This window comes from Geotrypetes seraphini, chromosome 2 (assembly GCF_902459505.1).
Source record: "Geotrypetes seraphini chromosome 2, aGeoSer1.1, whole genome shotgun sequence".
Lineage (NCBI taxonomy): Eukaryota > Metazoa > Chordata > Amphibia > Gymnophiona > Dermophiidae > Geotrypetes > Geotrypetes seraphini.
In genome coordinates this window covers 519,550,865-519,566,492 of record NC_047085.1, presented here as the reverse complement: position 1 = coordinate 519,566,492, position 15,628 = coordinate 519,550,865, and the positions used below count along the sequence as shown (strand labels likewise).

General features: G+C 43.4%; 1 pseudogene; it reads left to right on the top strand.

Annotated features, from left to right (window-relative positions):
• Positions 1-15,628, top strand: part of LOC117355034 — a 113,567-nt pseudogene that overhangs the window by 74,715 nt on the left and 23,224 nt on the right.

The window sequence follows — 15,628 nt, the reverse complement described above, 5'->3', positions numbered from 1 at the left end:
GCCCCGCCCTCTCCCTTGTGACGTCACCAGCATCTTTATTTCAGGAAGATTGAAGAGAAAGTTCCAGCTGCAAATCTCTTTCTGCCCTTTGGTTCCTTCTCCCAACTCTGCATTTGCAGAATGTCAGTTGCGCTGGGTCAATGTTTTCAGAAGGAGCAAAAAAGGGATTTGTGACAAGGAGCAGCAGAGGGTTTGAACTTCACCCCCCCCTCAGGGTGCTGAGGCTGTAGCTCTAAAGAGCTCCCTCCCCTCCTGCATTCCTTATGACATCACAAGGGGGAGGCGGAGCTTCACACAGAGGGGCTGAGACTTGTCCTAGTGCTGATTGGTCAGGGCTTGAGCTCTATCCTTCCCCCGTTGTACATCTGGCTCCTCCCTCCCCTCACGGCCTCCCGAAGAGCATTGGCGTTGTGGAGTTGAATAAGCTCCGCCCCTTCCAGGAGGAGGCGGAGACTCTGCTGCTGCAGGCTCGATGCTAAGGAATGTAGTCAGTGGCCTTCCCGTCGAGCTCCGCCCCCTTTGTGATGTCATCTGTATCTGCCCACCAGGAAACGGAGTCGTCGTCCATCTTCTGAGGTGCAGCCGTTGTTTACCTGAAGTCCATTTACAGCTTCTGCTCCTCTCCCCGTCCCAAGAAACAAACTCTCCAGAGAAAGAGCCTCGTTTTGATAATCCTGCTGCAAAAGCTGAGAGGAAAATGCCTGCAGGAGCCTCTGCTCAGGTAGGAGATGCCCCTCCCCCACCACCCCATGTCCTTCTCTCTCTGAGGCACTGCTGCAGAGTCACCCCTCCCCCCCCCAAGCAGAGTTGCTTTCCTTGGCACTAGGGATCATCCTCCTCTCATCTGGAGGGGGGAGGGGAAGAGTCCCTTCTGAAGATGAAGGAGTAGGAGAAACTTCGGGGGAGGGGTTTGCTTGACAGCAGATAAAAGCTAAATGGTCCATCGGCTCTGCCCAGCTTCTGACTATGACCAATATTCTGTCACATTGTTTTGCAGCTTTGAGATCCTCAGATACTGTCATCCCTGGTCAGTACATATCAGCTTCTCACCTCCTAGCACAGGGGTCTCCAAAGTCCCTCCTCAAGGGCCAAATCCAGTCAGGATTTCCCCAATGAATATGCATTGAAAGCAATACATGCATATAGATCTCATGCATATTCATTGGGGAAATCCCGAAAACCTGACTGGATTCGGCCCTCGAGGAGGGACTTTGGAGACCCTTGTCCTAGCATATACAACTCCTTTGGATTTTTGCTCCCCAAGTGCATCATTCTACACTTCGTAGCATTAAATTTTAACTGCCAAACATTAAACCATTCTTCTAATGTTTGCAGATCTCTTCTCACGTTTTCTTTTCCCTTTGGCATGTCCACTCTGTTGTAAATCTTCATGCCGTCTGCAAAAAAGACATACTTTTCCTTCTAACCCTTTAGAAATATCACTCACCCTGAGGCACACTACTACTTGCCTTTCTTCCTTCCAACTAAATTTCATTTACTACCATTTGCTGTCGTCTGTCAGTCAACCAGTTTCTAATCCAGGTCACCAATTTGGATCCTAACTTCAGGCCACTAGGTTTATTGATGAGCCTCCTATGAGTAACCGTGACAAAGGTTTTCATGAAATAAAGGTAGACTACATCTAGTACATGTCCTCTATCCAGTTCTCTAGTTACCCCTTCAAAGAAATCAAATGGATTCCCCATAGTATTATCACCTATCATAGGTGATAATACTATGGGGAAGCCCCTTGCCAATTACCTGAAAACGAAACCCAAAAGATTCACTATTTCGTCTATACGCACTCCCACAGGTCAACTTGTCATTTCTACTGATGCAATTAAGTCCCAAATTGAGCTTTTTTACACTAATTTATATAAATCTGAACTTCCATCACAATAGCCTGATTTTGGTTCCTTTCTGAATAACTTAAAACACCCTCAATTGACTGCTTCCACTAAATCAGCATTGGAAGCACCTATTTCTGTATCCGAAATTATATCAGCGGTATCTAGTACAGCAAAAAATAAAGCACCAGGACCCGATGGGATTACCAACGAATTCTACAAAAAATTTAATACCATTCTAGCCCCTCAACTTTTAAAATATTATAATTTTATCCATCAATCACTTGACAAACAATATAACTTTGCGGAAGCCACAATTGTAGTGTTCCCAAAACCTGAGAGAGACCCAACCCTGGTAAAAAATTACCGTCCCATATCTCTTCTGAATTTAGATTATAAAATTTTGTTTAAGATCCTTTCTATTAGATTAAATACAGTCATTGCTAAGTTGGTTCATGCCGATCAAGTCGGATTCATTTCACATCGATAATATCGGTGATAATTTGTGACTTTTTCATCACATTAATGCCTACGCCAAATCCATCTCGGAACCTGTAATAGGATTGGCCATTGATGCTGAAAAAGCGTTCAATCGTGTGGAATGGCCATTCCTATTGTGGGTCCTACAGTGGTATAACTTTGGTGATTATTTCATTAACTGGATTAAAACGTTATATTGGCATCCAGTAAATTGGGAAAAATCTGAAATTTTCCCCCTTCTTCCATTTCATTGGTCTAATAAAGCTGTCAAATATTTGGGAATTATGATACATAAGGACTCCTCCCATATTATGGATCTAAATGTATCAAAGATCAAATCTCTTTACAACACACTATCACCAAGTGGTCTCCTTTATTTCTGTCTTGGTGGGGTCGCCTTGCCTCGATAAAAATGAATCTGACGCCTAGAATTACTTACATTTTATCTATGCTACCTGCACCTTGCAAACCATCATTATTTTCATGGATTGATAAAAACTTATCACATTTCCTTTGGAACAACAAACAACCCCGCATTTCCTTGGCTAAATTGAGAGCCTCAAAAGAAAATGGAGGTATGAATTTTCCAGATTTCCACTCCTACTATTTAGCTTCTCTGGTTAAATATGGGGCTCACTGGGTCTCAACCCAACCCTCCCTAGATCTACCTCCTTGGTTAGAATTAGAATTACATATATCTCTTCCTTATCCCATTTATACTCTTTGCACCATATCTATTCCCTCGCATTTAAAGCAGCATGGCCTTTTGGGTGCAATGCAACGAGCCATACTCCATCTGGATGCTATGACAGAATACTCACTGTACAACACTACGAAAATGTCTATTTGGAATAATTCAAAATTGAGACATAATGGAAAAATGTTTTTCTGGAAAAAAATGGCAAAATGCTGGAATTTGGTATGTGTGACAACAAGTTAATTTCTTTTGCCTCTCTCTGTAACCAATTTCCTCCACTTGCGAACTCATATTCTCAATGGCAACTTTTGTCCTCGTCTATAATGTCTGTGATACCTTCCCTAGCTCCTTCAACAACTGTGATCTCCTTTCATCATTGGAGTGCATTGGTTATATCACAAGGGAAAGCTGTGTCAATATTCTATAAAATTATGAGGGATCACAAATACATATTTTCACCTCATGACCTGATGCAATGGAAATCTATACTGACATCTCCCATCTCTGACGTTAATTGGAGCCTAAACTGGACAAAGACCAATCGCCCACTATTGTCTACTAGAATATCTCAATCCTTATATTTCGTTATGTGGCAGGCAATTTGGACTCCTCATCGCATGTGGAAAGCTGGACTGTGACCTGACCCTTCATGTTGGCATTGTCAGAACTCCGATGGCACCTTGGATCATATGTTGTTTCACTGCACAGATATTCGCGCATTCTGGAACAGTATCTGGAAGACCATCAAATCTATTACCACTTGCCACTCGGATATTACTTTTGACATTGTTATGCTACGTTCTCAGCATTCTTGTTTTGCCACCACGGATTGCCCTCCAAAATTGATAGACACTATGTTCGCCACTGCTATTATGCATATTCTCAAGAACTGGAAGTCAGCCTCGCAATTGGACTATACTTTCTGGTGGAACTCTTTATGCTTGTATAATAAACATGAACAATATGCTGTTGAAAAACGTCATATATCTAAACTGCCTACTGTTTTGCCTTTATCACCTTGGAAATTCCTTGAAAGGTTCCAACTTTCTTCCTCTCAGATCATTCCATAGTTTCGTTTCTGACTATATTATACATTTCCCTCTTTTTCTTTCCCTTTTTCTTTTTCCTCTTCTTTATTTGTCAGTTCTTGGGATATCGCAATATGTTCTTACGTTTTGCAATATTTCTCTATAATGATTGTATTCATGGTTGTATTTTGTCTTTTTTTGTGTGTGTGTGTGTTGCTCAAAACTACAATAAAAAATTTGAACTAAAAAAAAAAAAAAATCAAATGGATTCATTTGGCAGGATTTTTCCTTGGCAAACTCATGTTAACTCGGATCTTATAACCCATTTGATTCTAGATAATTCTTTATTCTTTTCTTCATCAGAGCTTCCATTATTGTTCAAGCACCAAAGTGAGGGTAACTGGCCTGTAGTTCCTGACCTATCTATTACCACAGGGTTTACCGTTATCCCCTATATTATTTAATATATATGACTATGTTAAAGTACCTGAGTCTTTTTCCAGCAGAATCAATTTTTACTTACACAGGTGATATCTTCATCTTACTTGAAGTATATCCATCTTTAAAAAATTTAACAGCGGATATTAACTCTTGCATCTCAAGAATTCAAAACTGGGCTTCTTCTGTACAAATTAAATTAAATACTACTAAGACAAAACTGTTATTGGTTTGGGCCCAAAATAGATCTGTTGCTATCTGCACCGCTGTTAATTTCGGGTGATATCCTGAAAATTGAATTTTCATCTAAAATTCTGAGATTTTTTCTGGACTCTACCCTCTCTGTCTGCTAAGTAAATAATGTAACAAAAAAATGTTTCTTTAGTCTTTGCTAAGAAGGGTTCTCCATCTGTTTCATCAACAACACTTTGCTGTTTTGGTCCAGGAAATTATACTGGCTCAATTAGATTATGTCAACTCTCTTTATATTTGCTTAAGTAAGTGTAACTTGAAAAGGTTATAACTTATTCAAAACATGGTAGCTGAATTGATATTTGGCAAGAGATGATCACGCTACCCCTTTGTTGAGAGTTCTTCATTGGCTTCCGGTTTATCTGAGAATCCAATTTAAATGTGCTGGTGTAGTATTTTTTTGTACGGGATTATTTCTCCATTGGTTACCATTTCTTTCAGTTCTCGAGAGCCTTCAAATTCTAGAATTTAAAACTATAAACTTGCTTTCCCTTCTGTTAAGGGAATTAAAGCTTTAGGCAATTTATGCCGATCTTGTATTCTCGTTTGCAAAAATTTGGAATGAACTCCCTTCAAAAGTTAGACTTCTTCCTTTCTTATCATCCTTTCGGAAAGTGCTAAAAACTTACTTGTCTCAGAAATTTCTAACTGATTCTTCTATTTTAAATTAATAATCATAAAGGATGAGGTTGTAATGTAATATTTTTTCTATGTGCCATAATTATCTCTGTGAACCGAGTTGAGCCCTATTGTAGGGATGAATTAGTATATAAAACCAAGGATTGGATTGGATTGTGAAGAAAGTCCACATTCGTTCTTCTCCAGTCCCTCAGAACTTCTCCTGTCTCTAAGAATTTATTAAACAAGTCTGTGAGAGGACCTGCAAGAACTTCTCTGAGCTCCCTCAATATCCTAGGATGGATCTCCTCTGGTCCCATGGCTTTGTCCACTTTTAGTTTTTCCAGTTGTTCATTAACACTTTCTTCTGTGGATGACGTGATATCTACTTCAATCCCATATATACAAACATAGAAACATGATGGCAGATAAAGGCCAAATGGCCATCCTGTTTGCCCATCCGCAGTAACCATTATCTCTTCCTAAGAGATCCCACGTGACTATCCCAGGCTTTCTTGAAATCATTACCTGTAGTAATAGCAGGAGAAGTGTAGAATTATTTATACCACACCCAGAGAGACACAGATATACCATATTAGAGAAACACAACTCACCCTACAGACAAGCCCAGTAAATCCTTTTGACTTTCTGCGCAATTGTATAAATTGACACCAAGATGTGAGCCTAAGCCATTAAAGAATACAGTACAAAGTCACTGTGGCACACAAATAGAGGCAAGATAACTGGTCAATGGCTGGTGTAAGTTGGTGTGCCTAAGTACATGATGCTCAACTGATAGTATTCTATAAGACGTACAGGTCACGTGGAGACATTCACGCTCCATCCACATGTACGCTTCCCCTTTCGGTTGTACACTAAGCAACTTACGTGCCCCATGGTGATGCAGAAGGCGCTGAGTGTGTTTCTGGTTTGTGTTTCAGATGCGGGTGACGTTTGAGGACATCGCTGTCTCTTTCTCCCAGGAGGAGTGGGAGTATTTAGATGAAGAGCAGAAGGAGCTTTACAGGGAGGTGATGAAGGAGAATTATGAGACTCTGATCTCCCTAGGTAAGGATTGCTTTATCTGCATCTTGTGGCAGTGACGCTTGGGCTGAGCCGGAGTGACCCATCCGGCCCACTGCCACAAGAAGTAAAGGTTTGTGACCCGGAGATTCCAGTGGCTCCCACGCCCACTGCTGTGCTCTGGCATTATTGCACCTAATGTGTTTCAATAAAGATCCACAAAACAACCGTGGTTCACTAAAACAAGTCAGTCTTTAATTAAACTTCTCAGTTTCAAGCACAGTTCATGTCAGATGGCAAAAATACACTTTATTCAAGAAGAGAGGGAGACTGAATGGGCCATTTGGCCTTTATTTGTTTCTATGTTTCAGGGCACAGGCTGTGGAGGTTGACTTCATGCTACCCTGTCGGTTCAGACATGGTCACTGCAGATCTGACTGGCGCTGACTTGGCTCACTTGTGGTACTATCCATTCACTGCCTAGCTAGTTTGAGGCTGTTCCGTCCATGCCATATTGATTAGCTGTTTTCAGAGCCTAGCTCAGCAACCCTTTTTAAGACTTGGAGGGTAGTGGTTGGCAGTTTGACTTTAATAGCCGTGCCTGTTTTTTTCTTTCAGCTTCATACTAGCTCTTGGTGGCATACCTTATAGGAATCTGTTGTGGCTGCCTCTTTCTTTGTGCTCGTTTTCTGTGATCTCTGGTTTGGAGGTTTGCATTTTGACAGGTTCACCAGATCCCCTCTTTTGGGAGGTGCTGGAGGCTTAGTGGTATGGCATGCCTCTTCTTTACATCGGGAGTTCTCACTTTTCATGTCTACTAGTTCCAGTCATTTCCTATTGGCAATCTGCACGGGGCAGGAGCGTAAGAAGATCGCTCCTGCCCCGAAAGACTGTTAGACCACCAGGTGATGCCGGGGGGAAGGCAGGAGGGAGGCGGGGGTGGGTCAGAGCCGGACGAGAAGATATTTGCGGGTTTTCTCCATTTGCGGTCCAGCTCTGCCCCTATCCCCCGCGAATACCGAGAGAGAAGTGTATGTTCACTATAATCTGTTATATAATTACTCCAGCTAGTGCAGATAAAGGCATGAAATTTGGTGTCAAAATAAGTGTCTGGGAAACCTCCATCTCTGTGGCCTAGGGACTAGAGAGCTGCACGAGAACGGGGACGACGGGAATCCAGCGGGACCCGCGGGTTCCCCCTTTAGGTCACGGGGATCCCATGGGGACGCCCCCTAGGATCGTGGGGATCCCGTGGGGACGCCTCCGAGGGTCACAGGGTTCCTGCGGGGTTGGATCGCACTCGAGCCACGAGGCTAGTCTCCTTCTCCTTACCTGCCCTGCCGCAGCACACAGCGGAACGGAAGTCTTAAGCAAAGCCCTCCCTTCCTCCGACGTCAGCATTGACATCAGGAAGACTTCCGGTCGGCTGTGTGCGGCAGGGCAGGTAGGCAGAAGGCAATGGCATACCAAAAGGAGGGGGTGGTCTGCCCCAGTTGCAGCCATGGGGGGAGTGTGCACAGCCGGTCAGGTCCCCTTACCCTTTTGGCGCTTCCCCCGACCGACCGACAACAGGCCCAGCCGACATACCTCCCTGCCCTGTAGCCGCGAATCTAAATTACCAGCTGCTGTAAGAAGGTAATTTAGATTCGCGGCTACAGGACAGGGAGGTTTGTCCGACCGGGCCTGTTCTGTTGTCGGTCGGTGGGGAAGCGCCACAAAGGTAAGGGGCAGGGAGGGAGAAAGGGAGGAAAGGTGGAGTGGAGAAGAAAAGACACTTAAGGGAAATGGGTAAAACTGAGGGGGGAGAAGGCCGCTGAAAGCACTGGGGAAGACAAAGGGGTGGAGAAGGACGCTGAAAGGACATGGGGAAGATGGGAGGGGGGGAGAAGAATGCTGAAAGCACATGGGGAAGACAGAGGGGGGAGAAGGATGCTGAAAGCACATGGGGAAGACAAAGGGGTGGAGAAGGGACGCTGAAAGCACATGGGGAAGACAAAGGGGTGGAGAAGGACGCTGAAAGGACATGGGAAGATGGGGGGAGAAGGACGCTGAAAAAACATGGGAAGACGGGGGGGGAGAAGGACGCTGAAAGGACATGGGGACGACGGGGGGGGAGAAGGATGCTGAAAGGACATGGGGAAGACAGAGGGGGGAGAAGGACACTGAAAGCACAAGTGGAAGGCAGAGGGGAGATAAGGATGCTGCCTGACAGGACATGGGGAAGATGGGGGGGAGAAGGACGCTGAAAGGAAATGGGGAAGAGAGAGTGAGGAGAAGATGCTGGCAGGGAAGAAGACAGAGATGCCATAATATGGGGGGAGCGGAGGGAAGAAGATGGGTGCCAGACCAATTTGGGAGGGGGAGAAAGGGAGAGGCACAGTAACAGAGCAAATGGAAGACGCAGAGAGAAGAGAGACAGTGGAAGGAAGGAATTGAATGAGAACATGAGGAAAGCAGAAACCAGGCAACAAAGGTAGGAAAAAAAATTCTTTTTTTTTTGCTTCAGGATAAAGTAGTATATTAGTTGTGTTGATAAAAATTTATAAACATTACATTACATTACAGATTTCTATTCCGCCATTACCTTTCGGTTCAATGCGGATTACAAAAAGAGTTATGGAAGAAGGGTTACAACGTTAGATCAGAGAAGGTTTCCAAGAGAGGAAAAAGTAGGATCTGGGGTTAGGGAGGGGATGGTAAGAGGGGGGTTAAGCTTTATCATGGTATTAAGCTTTATTAAGGGATTTCTTGAAGAGTATAGTTTTTATTTCCTTTCTGAACATCTTGTAGTCTGGAGTTGTTGTCAATAGGTTGGAGACTTGGTTGTCTATCTTCGCTGCCTGAGTGGCCAGTAGTCCGTTGTATAGTTTTTTCCGTTTTACTTCTTTGATTGGGGGGTAAGTGAATGGGGTGTGTGTTTTTCTATGCCTTGTAGAGGTGGTTTAGATGAGGCGGTCGTTTAGGTAGGTTGAGCTGTCTCCATTTATAGTTTTAAATAGTATACAATAGTATTTAAATTGTATTCTTTCCTGGATTGGAAGCCAATGAGAATTGATGAATGCCTCAGTAATGTGATCATGTTTTTTTAATGAATAGACGAGTCTCAGAGCTGTATTCTGAATTGTCTGTAGTTGTTTAATCATTATTGCAGGGCAGGGGAGGTAGAGGATGTTGCAATAGTCTAGGATACTTAGGATTAGAGATTGTACTAGGAGCTGAAATTGTGTTTTTTCGAAGAATTTTCGGACTTGTCTAAGGTTTCTCATAACTGCGAAAGATTTCTGTAATGCTTTGTTAATTTGTGGTTGCATGGTGCAGCCTTTGTCAATAGTCATACCTAGAAGTTTTAGGGTGGTTTGCAAAGGGTAGTTGATAGAGTTGATTTCTAAGTTGGTTATAGTTGGGATTTTGTTATTTTCTAGGAGGATGAATTTAGTTTTGTCTGGGTTGAGTTTCAGTTTGTGGTCTTCCATCCAAGTCGTAACTGTAGCTAGAGTTCTGTGTAGTGTGTTGGACATTAAGAGCATTGGTTGGTCGAAAGGAATGAGGATGGTGATGTCATCAGCATAGCTATAAGAGGATAGGCCTTGTTTGTTCAGGTAAACGCCAAGAGAGGCCGTATATAGGTTGAAGAGAGTAGGGGACAGTGGGGACCTTTGTGGAACGCCGCAGGGGTTGGACCAAGGTTTGGATTTTTCTTTGTCTGATTTTACTTTGTATGTTCTGGATTTTAAGAAACCTTCAAACCATGAGTATACTTTATCTGAGATGCCTATTGAGTCCAAGATTTGCAGTAGGATGTTATGGTCTACCAGGTCAAATGCCGCCGTTAGGTCCAACTGTATGAGCAGCATTTTTTTTCCAATGCTGAGGTGTTGTCTTGCTGTGTCGATAAGGGAGCCTAGTAGTGTCTCTGTGCTGAAGTTAGTTCTGAAGCCTGATTGCGTGGGATGGAGTAAGTTATGGTCCTCGAGATAGTTGGTGAGGAATTTGGCTACTAATCCTTCTGTTAGTTTGATATATAGAGGTATTGAGGCTATTAGTCTGTAGTTGGATGAGAGGTCTGTTGGTCCTTTTGGGTCTTTTAAGATTGGGGTGATGATGATTTCGCTGAGGTCATTCGGGAAAATGCCATCTGTGAGCATGGTTTGTATCCAGTGTAGGAGTAAGGTACGGAACTTAGTGCTCGCTGATGACAGGAGATATGGCGGGCAGTGGTTGAGTTCACATGATGCGTGGCTGTACTTATTGTAGAGTTTGTTGAATTCGGTCCAATGTATCTTAGGGAATTGGGACCAAGATCTGTCTGCAGCACAAGATTCATTTTCTGTGGGGAGTATTGTGACTTCGAGTAGGTGGGTTGGGTTACTAATGAGAGTAGCTCTGGTGTTTGTAATTTTATTCTTGAAGTGTTCAGCTAGGAGGGAGGCTGAAGGGGAGGAGTTATTGTTAGTGGTCAAATAGGGTATGGTGTTAGTTAGATCTTTTAATATTTGGAATAGTTTTTTGGTGTCTTGGGTTTCCGTGCCTATTAGGTTGGTGTAATGTTTTTTTCTCTTTTCTTTTAATAGAAGTTTGTATTGTTTGTTAATTTTTTTCCAGGTGGTTTTCGTGTGATCTTGGTTGTTTTTTCTCCATTTTCTTTCCAGACGTCTACATTGTCTCTTGAGTAGGAGTAATTCTTCGTCGAACCATTAGTCTGATCGTCTGCATGTTCTGATTTTGGTTCAAAGTGGGGCTTGTTCATCAAGGATGCTGTTGCTCAAATAGCCCCAGTGTGAAATGAAGTCTTTGGGGTTATCTTCTTGGATTGTTTTGTCTACTTTTGACCAGAAAATGGCGGGCTCGATGCATTTGCGTGATGTGTAGGTTACTATTTTGGATATTGGTTTGGATTTGTTTTTGGTCCAGATGATGTTGAAGGTGTAAGTGTAGTGGTCTGACCAGAGGGATGGGAACCAGGTTCCATTAGACGTTTGAATTTTTGAAGTAGATGTTTGATGGGTCATGAAGGCTGCAATGTCCAGTTGGTGTCCTTTCTCATGAGTAGTTTGTGGGTTTAAAATTTGGAAGGATAGGGCATTGAGGAAAGAAAGTAGATTGTCTACTGGCTTGGATGAATGGTCTTCAAGATGAAGGTTTAGGTCTCCTAGGATAAGATTGTGTGCTGCTGTAAGTGAATTTTGGTATATGAAGTTTTCAAATTCGGATCTAACCATGGCTCAGTTTCCCGGTGTTATAAACCTTAGAGGCTCTGGTAGAAACCCGTTTACAAAGTATGTATTCTTCCCAATTAATATTTCCAAATTAATAAAGTCTTTTTGCTTATTTTTAAATGGGTTTCTACCAGAGCCTTTAATTCAGTAGCATAATTAAATGAAATAACTATTATCCCAGGACAAGCAGGCAGCATATTCCCACATATGGGTGACGTCACCGACAGAGCCCCGCAGCGGACAGCTTCGAAAGCAAACTTGCTTGAAGATCTCATGCTTTCGAGTGCTGCAGCGCGCATGCGCGCGTGCCTTCCCGCCCGAACTAGGGGGCGCATCTCCTGTGAGGATCCTTCTAAGTCCGAGGTAAGTACCCTCACTGCTAAAAGTTCACTAGGAGACACTTTGAGTCAGATAGGAAACTCTCTACAGGGGTTAAACAAACGCAGAGTGGAGAGCTATGTATGTTAACGCACATAGTTTAGGGAATAAATTTCTAGAACTGGAAACAGAAATTGTGAATGCCGACCTAGACGTGGTGGCAATATCAGAAACATGGTTCACGGACTCCCATGGGTGGGATACAACTATACCAGGATACAACCTGATTCGACAAGACAGGAAGGGTAAGCTAGGAGGAGGGGTAGCACTTTACATCAAAGAGAACATCAAAATAACCAGGATCACAGATGTTAAGTACACCGGGGAATCCATCTGGGTCAACCTGGCCAGAGGTGGAGAAAAGTGCCTGTACCTTGGTGTGGTATACAGACCCCCAAGACAAACAGAGGACAAGGATAACGAATTGATTGAAGACATTGAAAATATTACATTACGGGGGGACACTGTTCTGCTAGGGGACTTCAACATGCCCGATGTAGACTGGAACACACTCTCAGCGACAACTTATGGTAGTAGGAGGATTTTGACGTCCATGATGGGAGTACAGCTCAAACAAATGGTGCTAGAGCCCACTAGGGCCGAGGCCATCCTAGACCTCGTACTTACAAACGGCGAGAGTGTCTCGGAGGTCTCAGTGGGAGAAACGCTAGCTACCAGTGACCATAACATGGTATGGTTCAACCTCAGGAAAGGCTTCCCTAAATCACAAACAAAAATGAGGGTACTCAATTTCCGGGGCACTGATTTTGCACGTATGGGAGATTTCGTCCATCAGACGCTGCAGGATCAAGAAGCAATTGATAATGTGGAAGCCATGTGGTCAAACCTGAAATTGACCCTACACGAGGCAACTATCCGCTACATAAAATCGGTAAATAAACAACAAAGAAACAAAAAACCCCAATGGTTCACTGAAGAGGTCGCGTACCTCGTCAAGGAGAAAAAAAGAGCGTTTCTTTCATACAAACGTACGGGAACAGGTGAAGCTAACATTGAATATAGGACCAGGTCTGCAGCAGGCTAGGCACCTGGGCCAATCAGGCCTTAGGATTAGTGGGGATGGGCGGACCCGCTATGCCTAAGGCCTGATTGGTCCAGGCTTCTAGAGGCTGGGCCAATCAGGCCTTAGATTTAGCGGGGATGGGCCGGGAAGGGGCGGGCCCGTCTCATTTCCACGAGGCGGGCCCGTCGGCTGGACGGCAGCAAGACCCGTCCAGCCGACCAACATGTAAAGGTTAGTTGGGGGGGAGGTTAGTTTTGGGGGTGGGGGTGGGGGGGGTCGTCGGGCTTTCCGGCAGGAGGACTGGGCATCCTCCTGCCCGCGATTACAAGTTTGGGGGGGGAGGGGGGTTCCGGCAGGAGGACTGGGCATCCTCCTGCCCGCGATTACCAGTTTGGGGGGGAGGGGGGTTCCAGCAGGAGGACTGGGCATCCTCCTGTCGGCGATGGGACAGGCGGTCGCGGCCGCTATACTTATTGCAGCAGGGAGATCCATTCCTGCCATAAGTATAGCGGCTTCGTCTAATTTAATCCAATTCTCTAACCGGCGTCTGTACCATGGACGCCGGTTACAGAATCGGGGTTTAGTGTAGGAGCGATTCTGTATAGGACACCTCTCCTGGGCGTCCTATACAGAATCAGGGCCTATGTCTCCTCTGGCCAGGAGTCGCCTTTTGAATTCTTGATGTTTGCGTTTGTTAATTTTCACATTGTTAGTCCAAAGTATTGCTGTATAGAGACCGACTCTGTTGGGGAGGGGAGGGGGAGGGGATAGGGGAGGTTTGATTTCTTCTCTTCTAAAAATTGAAAGAGTTTGTACTGTATTTGTTTTCTTGACTTTAATAAAAATTATTTGACTATAAAAAAAAAAAGTATCCTGGAAGATATTGGAAGCCAGTGGAGTTTAACCAACAGTGGGGATATATGTTCAAATTTGCAAAAATATCAACCTAGCCACGGTGTTCTGAATTAACTGGAACCTTTGCAGGCTGTTCTTGGTTAAACTTAGATAGTTTGAATTACAATAGTCTAATCGAGAAAGGGTAATAGATTGAACACATCATCTAATTTGTTCTCCAAGTCAAGCAATTGCTGTTGCAAAGCTGTGTTAGGGCCTGCCAACGCATTTGATTGGTTCTCCATTTTTCCCACTCATCGTTGAATCTTGTCAATTTGAAGACCCATACTATCCAAGAGTTTGTGAGCAGCATCCGCCTTATCAAAAATAGCTTGTTTCTGTCAAGCGCCGCCTCCATCAATGCTGTTACCTCAGCTATTATCTTGGCAATCCATGCGACGAGGATTGAGGATCTGCCATCAAGACCTGGGCCCTTCAGCTTCTCAGGGTCCTTCTTTTGAGATTTCGATGACATGGGATCCCCACTCAGGGTTAAGAAGCTCAGCAAACAATGCTCCAACAGTTAGCAAATTTGCCAAAGGTCCTGGGGTTTTCGAAAGTGCAAGTATGACTAGTAAGTTATTTAAAAAGACCGGGGGAAGCACAGAGCTCCACTGTTTAGCGTCCTCTCGATCTCATGGCACCATGTGACTCTTCATAACCTAACATAAAAAAAGAGAGAGGTTTTAAGACTTACTTGCTAATTTGTGGAATTTTCCTAACATCCAAAATCCCTTGTAGTTATGTGAACCCAGAAAATTGTGTTTCTTGATTGTTAATAGCACTACCTAGTTACTAATACACGATTACCATCTTTTGTTTCTATCCAGCAGATACTGAGGCAATACAGAAGACAAAGAGGGAGGAAAATGAAGAAAAATGGCTTCTAGAAATTGAACACATCCTAAGACAACCAGGAAATGTCAGTGAGACTATTTTCCAGAGAAATGAGAGTAGAAACACAAGGAATTATCAACAGGAATCGGAGAAGAAGCAGAGAGACCCTGCAAGAAACTCCCTGGATGCAGTCACTGAGTGTGAGAAAAGTGACGGGGAACTCGCAAACATCCCTGAGCTACAGAGACATGAGCTCCAGAGATATCAAAGAGAAGAAAGTCCCTTACAAAATAAAAGCAGTGACCATATGACAAGTCAGCTCCACCAGGGAGGGATGAAAGGGAAGAAATCCATTCTGCGTGACACCTGTGGAAAAAGTCTCGGTAAAATATATCATTTATTATTTCCCAAGAGAATCCAGTCCAGGGTGAGACCCTTTTCATGTTGTCATTGTAAAAAAGGTTCCAAATGAAAGATAAATCTGAAATTAAGCATAGAACACGTGCTGAAGTGAAACATTTTACATGTGAAAATATCAAAGCATTAATTTCTAAGGATGGGCAGCCCAAAAAATTCTTTTTTTAATTTCTTGTTTTATTTTAGTTTCATGGGAATACTTAATTTAATGTAGAGTTTATATACCGCTATATCACCATGCTGGTTTTGTTAGCAGTTTATAAATAATCAAATCGAGTTATAATCTAATTAGGTACTGTGAACTTCCTTCTCTGTCCCAATTGGGATCACAATCTAACTATAGTACCTAAGAAAAAAATATTTACTTATATGCCCGAGATATATAAAAAGAGAGAAGAAAATACTTTAGGGAAAATTTCCAAAACATTAGTATCAAAGAACCCCAAAAAGATCTGAAAAATTAAACAATAAAAAGCATC